Source organism: Panthera onca, chromosome C1 (assembly GCF_046562875.1).
Source record: "Panthera onca isolate mPanOnc1 chromosome C1, mPanOnc1 haplotype 2, whole genome shotgun sequence".
Classification (NCBI taxonomy): Eukaryota; Metazoa; Chordata; class Mammalia; order Carnivora; family Felidae; genus Panthera; species Panthera onca.
Genome location: NC_138346.1, coordinates 67,761,906 through 67,776,725, shown reverse-complemented (window position 1 = coordinate 67,776,725; position 14,820 = coordinate 67,761,906). Strand labels below are relative to the sequence as shown.

The following is a 14,820-nucleotide window of genomic DNA, read 5'->3' as shown; positions in this document are numbered from 1 at the left end:
AAAGCTCAAGATTCTTAGTGTTGAGTTTTATTCCATTCTCTCAAGGGAATTCAGATATCAGAAATCCAGCTCACAATGGAAGCTTAAAAAAACAAAAACAAACAAAAAAACCAAAGCCAAAACAAAACAAAAACATCCCAAATAAAAAGTGTTTAAAAAGAAATACAAAAATAAACAAATACATGAAAAGCATGTACCAATTAAGTAAATTATAAAAGCATTCAATATCATACATTGCTTATACTACAAGTATAAAAATTAGATCGTAAAGATATACACCATTAAGTGATATTGGTCACTTCTAGAGGTGAATAGAATAGAAAGGGTGGTTAAAGATGACTTTCTCTAATATTTTATTTCCTAACAAAAGATGATAAAATGATATAAGAATGTTAAATGATTTCTGGATGGTAGAAATTTGAGTGTGTTTTATAACTTTTGAAATTTATCTGTTAAGCTTTGCAAAACAAAATACAAAGAGTGAAACAACATAAAATCCTTTAAACATTTGGGCAGTATTATGCTAAAAGTCATCTCCTAAATTAGGTAGCTGCCGTGACTTGCAGAAGGAACTACCATGTACATTTTATGTCAATACTCAAACTCATGTTGGACTTTTCTGTCACAGCACAAATTTAACGTTAGTCTTTTCTGTCAAGACACTTATCATTACATGTGCAGGCACCACAGAATTTCAGGAGACAGAAAAGCTTAAAGGTCTCAAGAGTTATACACCGTATATTCTGGGGCAAGAAATTTAATTTCATACAAAAGAGGAAAGTAAGGAGAAAAGAAAATATTTTTTCAATACTAAAAAGGCAACATGTCAAAATTTTTAGGCAAGTACTCATTTAATCATTGGAACAATCCTCTGAAGTAGGTATCATAATCATCCCATTTCTCAGATGGAAAAATGAGATAAGAGAACATAAATAACTTCCAGAGCCACAAGTTTGTAAGCAAAAACCAGAATGCAAGCTACCTCTGTGTCTGACCATTGAGTCATAATTTTACTACCACACCAGCCTCCTGTGAGATCAGAACATCTCCCCCAGGAGTCAAAATAGTTCAATTTTTTTGGATAATAACATTAAATTGTTTATTGTTATTTATGCCATGAATAGATTTTTAAAATTTATAATTCTCCAAATGACCAAAGCTCAAGATTCTTAGTGTTGAATTGTATGAAAACAACTTCAAGCTAGTAGACAAAAACTGTGTCTGGGCCCAGTTTTGTTCCCAAAGAGTTCTAGGACCTTAAACTGATACCTGTATACCTCAATCTCCCCATGTATAAAAATGTGCAGTGGTGGACATGATACCATATTTATCAATTCTAATCCATACATTTTTCACCTTTTCAACAATACAAAATCTAGTTATGTCTTACACTCAATGGAATCTTAAAATTGCTGTTGTCCAGGTGACAGTCCTGATGCAGGCATGCCCAGATGTGGTCCCAGGTGTCTCCATTGTCATCAACTCCAAGGAATTATGCGTATCAATGCTGCTACTCATGCGGGTACTGCCAATCAAGGAAAACAACAGAAGGCAAAGAAAATGCCAAATCTCTCGGAGAAGATGAAGATATTTGAAAGCAACAAACAGTTGATAGGACCAATAACTTCATGCATCCACCAAGACTAACATTAAGGCTTCAAGCATCTATTAATCAGAAAGTTTCTATGGATTTTGAACAGAAGCTGCTTAACTCCCAGTGGCATATTACTCAGTTAAGGAAAAATTAAAATCTAGAGTTAGTCAAATAAGAAAATGGTAGCCTAAACTTGTATAATGGACACAATCAACTTGAAAGAAAATCCTAGGAGCAATAGAACATATTTCTAGAAATGCTATTATCATTTTCCATACTCTTGACTACAGGGACAAGATTGAATAAGTCACTGACAACTGTGAGTTCAAATTCTCATCCAGAGTCTGAACAAGAAGTTTAAGGAAAAAAAAATTATTTTGTTTATATGTTCTTTTTATGATTGTATAAGAATGATTTAGGGAAAAGTGTCAAATCAATTAAAAACCCCTTTCAATTTCATTAAATGAAATTTAAAAACTAAGTGGCAATGGCATTGTTCTATATCTCAATTTTGTTGTTGGTTGTGAGGGTGTGTTATGACTCATAACTTGCAGAACTTTGTCAAAGCTTGTAGAATTAACATTAAACTACGTAAATTTTATCATAAATTATAGCCTGAAAAATTTTAAGAACACTGTATTAGTTTATTTGTAAGGTTTTTTTTAACAGTACATAAAATAATGGTGAGTCGAAAATTTGATGGCATCTTGGATCCAATGAAATACAAGATATCTAAAAACTGACTCTGGTAGGGGGCTAAAATCCATCACGTGTGACCAGTGTTCTTTATTGGATTAGACTGTCCGTATTCAAATGTGAATACATGCACCAGTTAATTTCCTGATCACCATGACAACTGATTTTTAAAAGGTATTCTCACTAAGGTGCCTGGGTGGCTCAGACAGTTATGTGTCCAACTCTTGAATTCAGCTTAGGTCATGATCTCACAGTTTGTGAGATAGAGCCTGGCATTGGGTTCTGTGCTGACAATGCGGAGCCTGCTGGGGATTCTCTCTCATCCTCTCTCTCTGCCCCTCCTCTCCCCAAATGCATGCTCTCTCACTCAAAATAAATAAACTTAAAAGAAATAAATAAAAGGTATTCTGGCTTTGAGAAAAAAAAAATCAAAGTTACATTTTAAAATATCCCTATCTAAAAAACATTAAGGATGGAATCAACAAGAGAGAAGCTTAGAAAATGGCACGCCCAAAAAGTACATCCAGGTTTCTGTCATCAAGTTAAGACTAATTAAATCAAGAACCTGAACAACATTCTACAAAAGTTCAAGGAAAAAAATGTTTTCATTTATATTCCCCAAGTCAAATTCTAAATGGATCTACTCACAACTATTAATCTAAATTTGTAACTCTCTGTGGTAGCATTTTTGTCAGACATCACAACTAGCTAGAGGTATTTTGAGACTTATTTTCACCAACATCCAGTACCACAAAGAACAAAACAATTTTAATTTTTAACATTCATATAAGAAACTAGACCAATCAGTCATGAACACTTGAATACGTTTCAATTGTGAATGTCTAAGAGACAAAATTTAAATCATATATATATATAGGATTTTTTTTTCATATCACTATTCTGTAAAAACATTTTAATTGATTCAGTGTTTAAAGTGACTCAACCAGCCTACCGTGCGCTAGGCATTGATGATCTACATATGGAATTGGTAAGGCATACACAGTCCCTGTCTTCCTCACTTTTTATAATCCACTTTAGTTCACATCTATTATTTACTTGTATTCTAGAATAAAATATTAAAGATAAATTTTATTTACACAGAAAAAAAATCTTCATGAAAATGTATTTTTGTAAAGCTAGATAAGCAAGGGTAGACTGACTAGTGGTTAATGAATATGAAAGGGTCCACGCTCTGCTCCCACCACCTTCCAAATCTTTAACTTTGGTAAGATCTCACCTTTCTCTGCCTGAATTTCTCCAGTTGTAAAACAAGCATCTTAGCACCCATCTCCAAGTCGCCACAAAAATAAAATACATCTCAAGCTCTTGGTGCAATGCTAGGCTTTTAGTAAACACATACTAATTGTTAGCTGGTTTTTATATTAAAAAGTAGGGCCATGATATATTTTAATACAGAATGGATCTTATGAAAAGAAAATTATTGTTTAAGTCTTATTATGTGGTTACAACCCGTTGTATACAGACACAGAAATGGTCTTTTTGTATTTTATGCAAATTTTTATATAATTTGTTTAAATTAGGGCTTGATTATTCACCTCAAACATTTCACAATTGGTTCCTTTAAATAATATCTTTCAGGACATAAGACCAAACATTTTAAAATACTGACTTTTAGGGGCACTTGGCTGGCTCAGTCAGTAGAACATGGGGCTGTTGATCTCAGGGTTCTAAGTTCAAGCCCTACATAGGGTGTAGAGATTACTTAAGAATAAAATACTTTCAAAAAAAGTGACATATACTTCTAATTATGATTTATATAAGTATTGTCAAATGGATTGATGCATGTAGAAATGCTGAATATATTATACATCTTCACTGTAGTTAGTTGCTACTTTAAATGTAGTTTTTCAGCACAGCTAAACAGAACAAGACCCTAATGAAAATCCACAGTCGTATGACATCTTTATTTAATCAACAACAAAGATTTCAGAGTCATTCATTTACTTTAACCACTGGATAAACAACCATGTACCTTCAAAAGACCGCATGGGGGTAACCAAATGTTACGAAATTATAAAGTTAAACTAGGCATTCAAGAAGCTTATCAGTGAAGAAATACTTTATCTAGAATCATGGTTTGTTTAATTTAGCTAAAGAAATAAAAACAACATCATTCTTATTATGTAACTGACTCCCATCACCCAAACGGAACATCAAGGGTGTTGATTATTTCCCTTTGTCTGACTGCAGCATTGGTAGCCCTTTCAAGCATTAGCAAGTAATAAAAAGGCAAGCTAATGATTAAATGAAAGCATTTCCATCCTTGTTAAAATAAGAAATGGACAACAAAGTAGCAAACTAAATACAGGACTTCCAATTTCAAGTTCAGTGTTTACACTCCAACATCACAACTGATGCTATTTGTCTGCTGGAACTCCTCAAGTTGTTTACAAGAAAATTGTTAGTGGTCAAGCTGAAAAACTCATGACCTTATTTATAGGATTACACAATTGTTTTGAGTCATATTATGGAAAAGTAAAAGAGGAAAATGAATGGGGACTAAAATTCTAGAGCCCTACTACCATGTGCTTTCAAAACCATGCAAAATGTATTTTAATCCCCAATTTATTAGCAAGAGAACGGAGGCTCTGAGAGGGTAAGTAACTTGCCAAAGGTTACCCAACAAGGAAACAGCACATCTTTGATTCAGACCCAAGTCTATGTGACAAAGTCAGTACAGGCAGACAGTGTGCTATTTTTTAAGATGCTTTGGAAAATGAATCTCTAAACAACATCTTTCACATGGTACATAGTAAAATCACATACATTTTCAATGGATGGATTACAGTAGCAAGGTACCAAAAATAATCTTGGAGAAGTTGCTTCATCTCTCATTCTCTCAGGTTTTGCTTTCTGTATCTGATAAGGATAAAAATAGCACTATTTCTCACATAAAGTTGTCATAAAGACAAAATGCTCTAATACTTAACATACTTAGCATACAATTCAGCATCTAATAATAACCTAATGAATACAAGTCAATTTTTGTATTATTCTTTTTGTCATACATAAAATAGTCTTTAGTCTCTGCCTGGTCATCAGTTGAGAAGTCTCTGAAGAAGTCATTGGGTCTGTCTTATCCTTTGTCCTAATAGACAGTCTGGAATATAGTAAGTGCTCAATGAATACTCATTGAAATAAATCATCTAATAATTTTCCATTCACCTTTATCTCAATGTATAAGTACTGATAGACAAAGGATAAGGCATCCCTTTTACTGATCTTTTTCCCACAATAATGCCTTGAATCAAAAGTTCTCCAAGGACAAAAGATCCTTCATAGGAAGACCTACTTGGTTAAAGAGAAACAGGTGAGGACAAGGGATCCAGAACTTCCATTATGTGGGGGTAGGGGGGTGGGGGTAGGGGGGTGGGGGGGGTGGGAGGGTGGACCTATGCAGACATGCATGCAAAATATACTTCAATTCATATACCTCAATTTCTTCTCCATTTGAAAGTAAATCCCTCTCCTCCAACTCTAGAAAAATGTATAAATTCTCACTGTTCTTGGAATTCTACCACTCTTAAACAGTCTCTCTTTACTACCAGTCTGTCATACATCAAGAAAGAAAATGCCAAAATTATTTAATTCTTTGTGCTTGTCCATTGCTGACTGTACATTATATAAATGTCTTAAAGTCTATATTTACATTTTTAACTCCTTCCTATTTATAATTCAATTTGATAGATTAATTTACCTTGTTGACATCTTAAACATCTACAAGCTGATAAGCACTCGTTTGGAGAAAGGCACACACTGAAATCACTTTTTCTACTATGAGCTGATCTTGAAGCTGAACTTGATTTGACTCTGTAGCACAAGGTGGGGTCAGAAATGCATACTTGCCAATGTTCATGTAAAGCAGAAGAGTATAGTGATGAAGAATGGGAATCAGGCAGACCTCACATGCAAACCTGGTTCTATCCCTTAATTAATCTCAGTTAAGAAAACTGTATGAGCCTCAGTGTTTCCTCCTGTATAAAGACTTAAAACATGAACCCCATGGTGTTGCTGGGAGGATGAAGTGAGTTAGTGCATGAGAAAGTGCTACCACAGCACATGGCATTAATAATATCAATAAATGATAACAACTATGATCTGTTTTCAAGAGATTTTTATAATGTTTTTATTGTTTTTTAATGTTTATTTTTGAGAGAGAGTGAGTGCAAGAGGGATAGGGACAAGGAGAGAGGGGACAGAGGATCCAAAGCAGGCTCTGCACTGACAGCAGAGAGATCAATGCAGGGCTCAAACTCATGAATCGTGAGATCATGACCTGAGCCAAAGTCAACACTTAATTGACTGAGCCGCCCAGGCCCCCCAATTTTCAAACAAAACATTACAACTACCCTAGTTAAATGTCCATGGGGAGTGTTCCTTCCCAAAGCATTCCTCTTCACACAGCCCTAAGAATTCACCCAGATTTCTCCATCATACATATATAAGAGGAAGAGAAGGAAAAGAAAGGGCTAACGTAAATAGGCAATTATTTAAAAAACAATTTCCTCCACTGCACTCCTCTATGCATAAACTAAAGTTTCTTAGACCACCAAAACCCTAACATGGACAAAACAATTGTTAAAAACCCATTATACAGGACAAAATAAACAAATGCTATTGTAGATAAAAAGATGCAATAAAGAAGCAAATGCTACTGTGGGTAAAAAATAAATCTTGCTTTTATTATTATTATTATTTTTATTTAAAAAAAATTTTTTTAACATTATTTATTTTTGAGACAGATAGAGACAGAGCATGAGCAGGTGAGGGTCAGAGAGAGAGGGAGACACAGAATCTAAAACAGGCTCCAGGCTCTGAGCTGTCAGCCCAGAGCCCGATGCGGGGCTCGAACTCACGGACCGTGAGATCATGACCTGAGCCGAAGTTGGACGCCCAACCGACTGAGCCACCCAGGCGCCCCAATAAATCTTGCTTTTAAGAAGCTTACAACTTAGGGGCGCCTAGGTGACTCAGTCGGTTAAGCATCTGACTCTTGATTTCAGCTCAGGCCATGATCTTGTGGTTCGTGAGATGGAGCCCTGAGTCAGGTTCTGCACTGACAGCACAGAGCCTGCTTGGGATTCTGTCTCTCCCTCTCTCTCTGCCCCTCTCAAGTTCAGTTCTCTCTCTCTCTTTCTCTCTCTCAAAATAGACAAACATTTAAAGAAAAAAAAAAGAAGCTTACAACTTAGGAAAACAAGCTTATAAAAAAAATGTAAATAGAAGACAGGCTTAGAAGAATACTTGCTCTGACAGACTTACACTGCCATGAAAGCAAAAGGGAAGAAGAAATAAATCTGGCTTGAGGATCTGTGATAAAGCTTCAAGGAAAAGGTAGACTTTGGAATCGGGCCTTGAAAAATGCATGGATTCCTCTGGGCGAGGAGTTGGGCCAGTAGAGTTCCACACTGAAGAAACTCTAAACAAAAACAAAGAGGCTGTAACTCCTCAGTACACGGAAGAGCCACAGTCTGTTCCCAAGTCTGAAAAGACTTAGTGGAAAGAGACTGTGGGAGATGAGGCCAGGAAGGAAAGTTAGGATGAGGCATCCATACATTCCCATGCCTACTACAGAGTCTGGCCTTTACTATACAGGCAAAAAGACCTTTATGGAGAGAGTACGGGAGCTTGACAGGACTGACTTGTGGTTTGAAAATATCCCTGCAGTATTTTAAAACTTATAATATAAAAAGTAGGAGCAATAAGGGGCCAAATACCCCAGGCCTAAACTAGAACATCAAGAAATGGAAATAAAAATGAACACTATATTGCAAGAGCCCCAAGGACTTAGTAATTTATAATCCTTATATTATACACATATATTTCTTCTACTCAGTGTAAAAGTTAATAGCAAGCAGAGTGGAGATGGAACAAAAAGGGCTGACTAGCATGTGTGGCCCAAAATCAAAATAACCCTCTCGAATTTGCTAAGTATAGGTTGAATACTGGTTATAAGGGGGATCTTTATTATAATAAAGAGATACAATTTGGTAGACGAAACACAATAGCCAAGGTCTCAAGGCAGTTGTGGTATGTGTAGAAGTCAGGCTGAGGATACGGTCAATGTTTCAGAGGGGTTGAGGGGGATGACTCTCTAATTCATAGCAGGCTCACAGCTGGTTACTGAGGCCACAGAAATCCAGGCCCCAAAAGGGGAAAAAAAAAAAAAAAAAAAAAAAAAAAACTAGCAAGGGAGTCAGGACGCAGCCAAATCACCTGAATTTCAAGGGAGGGCTCCAGTGAAGCATAGGAAACAGCCATGGGCTCACTGGGGAAGACTGGATCTATGGGTGCGGAGAGTACCCTTAAGGATGGAGTTTCAAGTAACAAGAATAATTCCAGGCCACCCCCACTGGCAGAAGAGGCTTTGTCTAGATTAACCAATTTTTGAACCCACAGTTTGAAAGTCTTCAATACTGAGAAAAGGCTGATTAAAACCCAAACTAAAACTGTTTTAGATGAACATGAACTTGTATCACAAACGTTTTCTGAATTCCTCATCTAAATTCCTTATCTGATGTGAATGTAATGGCAACGGTTATTTAAAAAAAAAAAAAAAAGACCTAGTACCAACCAAGATAAAATACTTTTATCCAAAAGCAAGACAAAGTAGTAAACAAAAGGCTCTCAGTCCACTGTAATCTTAAGAAAACTTGTACAATTGGGCCCAGCTTTACCTGTAGCCTCACCTGTCCCCACCCAGTGCATAAGCTCTAGTCACACTGGACTATTTCCCATTCTCTAATACTCAGGGTATTCTGGTGTGTTTATGCCTCCATTTACAATACACATCTTCCTCATTTGGCTTGGCAATGGACATTCATCCTTCAAGTCACCTATACTTCAAGCAAAACTAATCACTGAGTAAGTTCTTACAGCATTTTCTACATACCTTTCTTGGGATAGCATCTAATTGTCCTTCATGATCAGCTCGCGTTCCCTCTCCAAAGAAGCCTTGGGGCTCTAGCAGACATTTATGTTGGCCTTTATTCCCAGCCTTGCCATAAACTGTATCACATCACTTGGTTATTTCTGCGCCCCAATTATGAATAGCTTATGAGCCATAGCTAAATCTTATTCACCATTTTATAGCCTCTAGTTAGCCCATATTCTGGCATAAACTTATCAATATGTTGAGTAAATTAACATTTTTCTGGGGCACCTGGGTGGCGAAGTCCATTGAGTGTCTGGCTCTTGATTTTAGCTCAGGTCATGATCACAGAATAATGAGATTGAGACCTGCGACCAGCTCTCTGCTGAGCATGGAGCCTGCTTCGGTCTGTCTGTCTGTCTCTCTCTCTCTCTCCTCTCTCTTCCCCCTCCCCTCTATTCCTCTCCCCCCACTCACACTCTCTCACAAAAATAAAAATTAAGAACACAAAAAACATTTTTAAAAAATTAACATTTTTCCAGTTTCCCAATAACTGAATAAGGTTCTGCGTGTTTACTTTTGCTTATTGTTATCATTTGAATGAAGATATTAATCCTTATTTTACTTCCATATTCTAGTTATCCTTCCCTCAATTTCTTAGAAATTTGCTATAATAGATATTTTAAAACTAGAAAAATATGTCAGACTTTTATTTGATTCAATGTAACAGTGGGGCCATAACAATTTAATACCACACATTGCTAAAATGAAATTCAGGGATTTGAAGAACAGTAGTGTATTATGTCTGCCCACTTAAAATATGCCAGCCTTGAACAAGACAGAGTGTTTATCCTCACCATCCCAGACCAGGCACTTTATTGCCCTTCTTGGCATCACCTGTTATCTAGAACCCATCAAAACCAGGAAAACCCCTTACATTCCAGACTTCCCCTCCATTCTCCTAGACACTACCACCACTATCTAATACATTGTACACTACTATAGCCTTTGCTTATTAGAAAGCAATCTGGTAACAATAATAGTATTCATCATCATCTATACCTTTTGCTTATGATACAGATAATTCTCATAATGGCACATATTACAGATGAGGATATCTAGACTTAAGTATACAAGTAACTTACTCCAAATTACACTGGAATAAAGGGCTAAAGTGAGATTTTAGATTATAGGAGTCCAAAGCTATGCTCTCTCCACTATTCCAGTGGTTCTCAACCTTTCCCATGCATCAGAATCACTTGGAGTGGTTATTAAAACAGACTGCTGGGCTCCACCCTCCCACTTTCTGATTAAGCAGGTCTAGAGTGGGTCTGAAAATCTACATTTCTATCAAGTTCCCAACTCATACCGATCGGGGACCACACTTTGAAAACGACTTACACTATATCACAATGACAAAGTAAATTACTTAATTGAAGACATATAGTTAATTCAGTAGATTTTCTCTTGACAGAGGGCACCTATGAAAGCATACCTCCTAAAGGCAAAATCCTGTGTTCTTTGACAGAGAAGTGAGACATCAGGAGAAAATAGTGCTCGGGACAGTTTCCTGAATCAGAAAATTCAATAAGGTAGTTACAATACCAACTCCCTACAAATTTATATGGAAACTAAATGTAAATAATCAATTCCCATTTCCAGTTCTAACTTCAATGTGGAAAAACAAATGCCTGAGAGCAGCCAGAATTCCTAAAAGAACATTGGCCATTATGACTTACCCTTCCAGACCATTAAAACATATTACAGAGACACTGCAAATAAAACATTTTGGATAGAAAAGCAGAAAAGTCAATGGAGCTAAAGGGAAAGCCCACTAACACATGAATAAAAATAAATTTAATATATAAAGGTGCCGTTTCAAATCAGTAGGGAAAAGATCGACTGTTCAATAGATAATGTTGGGGTAATTTTTTTTTTTTTAATTTAGACTATCTCATACCACAAAAGAACTTAAAAGTTTGTTTCTGTCAAATATTTAAACTTTCATAAATTTTAGATAAGGGGATATTTTAAAGACTTCTAATGTACATCCGTTTTATTCTAAGCAAGGCAAAGGAAATACATGGTACCGCCTCTAATATAAAACTAGAATGACAAAAATGCTTCCACAAACAAAGCTACATGATAAAATAATAAAACTGGGGGAATAGAACATAAGACACAAAAGGTCAATAGGTTTTATATATTGAGTGTAAAATACATATTAAGAGCTTTTACAAAATAAGATAAAAATAGAAACATGAGTATGAAGTGAATGTAAGAGAAAAGCAAATGAAAACTAAACATTTTATGTTTCTCAAACTCAATAATGATCTAAGAAATGCAAATTTAAGATACTCATAATCATTTTCCCTTATTAGACTGGAAACCATCAAGGCTTGACAATGAAGAAAGTGATTTTTTTTTTTAATCAAACTGGAAAAACTGGAAAAATGCAATGAATACTCAACAAGGTCAGGAAACATGCCAAAGTGTCAAACACAAAGTGCATTTTAAGTAGAGAAGGAAACAATTGTTCAGATATTTGATATGTTTCTATTATGTATAATCCTGAGGACAGGTTTTCACTGACTCTCATTTAAAGTGTGTCCTTGACTTTAAAAGATGGAAGATTTTGAAAGGTTCTTGTTTGGTTATTTCAGGGGAGGTGGTGGACTGGGGGTGGGGGTAGGAACTGCTAGTTTGGCCCTTAGATTTTTTTTTTTTTTAAACTACATGAACTCCCTCCCTATTCAGAGCAGTCTAGTGCAAAGAACAAGATACTGCTATTTTCATAAAATATACAAGTTCTGTCTGGGAACTCAATGATGCTTGACAAATCTTTAAAATTATCTACGTATCTGAAATCACAAAACAGTAATGCGTGACAAGTGTTCATATCATTCACATAGCAGCCAGTCAATAAGAATGCTTACATTTATTAGAAAATACATACCACTTCAAAATGTAAATGTACGACAGTGGGCTACCCTCTTCTATGATCACAAATTCCTTCTCTATGACCTTGAGGCTTCTCACCAATTTTCAATAGTTTATGACCAGCGTTAACCTAATTAGAATACCTTAGTGAGGAAAAATGCAGCTGTTTGCTTCTTTATGACCAAAGTAATAGTATGCCTTTCTTTGGAAATGGTACTAACAATTTTTAATTGAGTATCCAAGTGGAAATGAATCTGGCATGACACGAATATGGTACCAAAAAGCTCAGTAAGACAACACCTTCATGCAGATGTCACCTCACACCCCATACCCAAGAGAAATGTGTGCTGTCAACAGAAATAACCTCAATGAGAATTCAGAAAGGAAACGCAGAACTTATTCAAACTGACTCAGTGTGTTTCAAGACATGAATTATCAACAAATAATCATAAGCACTTCTCATCTTAGGTATCATTTTAAGATTTTTCTTTTTTTTTTTTTTAATTTATTTTTGAGACAGAGAGAGCGCATGAGCAGGAGAGGGGCAGAGAGAGAGAGGGAGACACAGAATCTGAAGCAGGCTCCAGGCTCCGAGCTGTCAGCACAGAGCCCGATGCAGGGCTCAAACTCACAGACTGTGAGATGATGACCTGAGCCGAAGTCGGACGCTCAACCGACTGAGCCACCCAGGTGCCCTTTAGTTATCATTTTTAATGTAAAGGGACTATTTATGATTTACAGATGTGGAAAGTATGTGACCAATAGTGGAAGGTTCTCAGCCTGTATTCTGATACTTCAGCTTCCTGAAAAAGGAATGGAATCTGGGCTGTGGATAGGGAAGGTACAAAATAAAAACCTAGTCTTCTCATACATGAGGTGACTGTCTTGTAGTCTCAAAGATAAAGTCTTTTCACCAGGAACCACTGCCAACAATAAAATCCAGTGAAAGAACATCTTTGGTTAGTTTTTTTTCCCCCCCTAGGGGAAAAAAGGATAAAGGTCTACAACGTACACACAATGTGCTGTCTCCACATCTACCAGGTAGAGCCTTTTCTAATGATTGTAAAGGGCCAAAAAACCTGCTTACAAAAAAATCACATTCTATGAACTAATGAGTCACAAAACAGCATTATTTTATTTAGGAAACAATTATCCTTAACCAAATATTAACTACTAATTCACTGAACAGAAACAGAGTGGGCAGCTTAAACCAATCTTATCAACTTTCATATGGCTGATGTTCAAAAACTTCAATAATTTAGCTATAGACATTTAATTGTGAAATATTACAGGCATGAGTCGAGACGGGTATCTTCATTTTCAGATTAAAAAAAAAAGAAAGAAAACAGATGTACAAGGTTAATTTGTCCAAAATTTCCTATCTATTCAATGGTGGAGCCAAGACTGAATATCAGGTCTTCCTGAAACACCGAGCCTATGTCCCCTAGACTATTCTTAATACATCTTAGTCACTTCACAAAGTTACAAGTTTAAGGCAACAAAGGTGACTGCTGGAGTCTGGTCAGATGAAGAATAACCTCCATTGTTGCCTGACATCAAACTGCAGCTCTGCCCCTGTGCCTGCTGGGCCGGGGACCCTGGGAGCTCCAGGCTGAAAAGGAATAGGCTAGAGCTACCTCTTGCTGCCATAGCAATGATCCTCAGGCCTCCTGGGTTGTTGTATATTCCCTTTAGGAATTTTCCCCTTGGCACCTCACTGGACTTTGCAATCCACTGCCCCAGTGAGTACAGCATTCACCAGTCTCACAATTATCCCAGACTGAGAGAGACAGTTTTGATACTTGGTTCTAGCTAAGAAAACTCAGTGCTAACAATTTCCCAGAGTCCAGTGAGAAGATTTCATCTCGGGGGAGGGGGAAGTGTTAAGGGGGTAGGAAGAGGGCACATAGATACCTACAACTTCTATATTTGCATAAACATTCTGAAAATGTTCACTAAAGCATCTGAGAAATCACACATGATCTTAACCAAGGCAAAAAAAAAAATTTTTTTTTTGAAACTGCATAGTAATTGGCATTTCAAAGATTTGGACTTTCCTTATTTTAAAACAGAGAGAGTATTGTTTACACTGCCTTGGAGGCTGTTCAAAGATGTGTATTTTTAATAAGATTGAATCATGTTTTCAATTCAGCCAAAGCAATTTTATTCCATGGATACATTTTCCATGTACTATATAGTAATATTTTCAATACAATTAGCTGCCAGTGCCCAGCCCAGTACCTGACACATAGCTTTCAACAAGTGTCCATTGAATGAAAACAAAATTAATGAACTGTTGATATTTTCAGGAAGATATCTTATTCTTGTTACAATCGGTTACCTATTAAGTAGCATCAAACCTACCCCTCCCCAACAAATTCAATTTTAAAATCTCCCCTCTCAACCCCCTTACCTGTCTTGCTCAGCTTCTTCATCCTTCAGTGGAGCCTATGACTCCCAGTCCTCTTACCCTCCTTGACTACAGCAAAGATTAATAACCAGAACTCCCCTTGTGTCCAAGCTTCCTCAGTGCTGCTGGGAAAAGACCATGCCTGGCCCAGGGACCACACAGACTGCACTTCAAACAATGTATACAGTACTTCCAAACCAAGTAGGTAATTACACACACAGACACCCAGCTTCCCAGCTTACTTTAATAACTGACAACAGATGGTCCCTGACTTACAATGGTTTTGAC

The 14,820-nt window shown here is 36.5% G+C and overlaps 1 protein-coding gene across 13 annotated transcripts in view; it reads right to left on the bottom strand.

The window, feature by feature from the left end:
• The window catches only part of COBLL1 (cordon-bleu WH2 repeat protein like 1), a 175,071-nt gene that overhangs the window by 141,579 nt on the left and 18,672 nt on the right, over positions 1–14,820 (bottom strand). The window contains exon 1 of one of the 13 annotated variants that reach the window (XM_078451188.1): positions 1,391–1,412. The exons of the other annotated variants lie outside the window; for them this stretch is intronic. The gene's annotated coding sequence lies outside the window, so the exon portion shown is untranslated. Of the gene's footprint in view, positions 1–1,390; positions 1,413–14,820 lie in introns of those variants that run through there. 13 annotated transcript variants of the gene reach the window in all.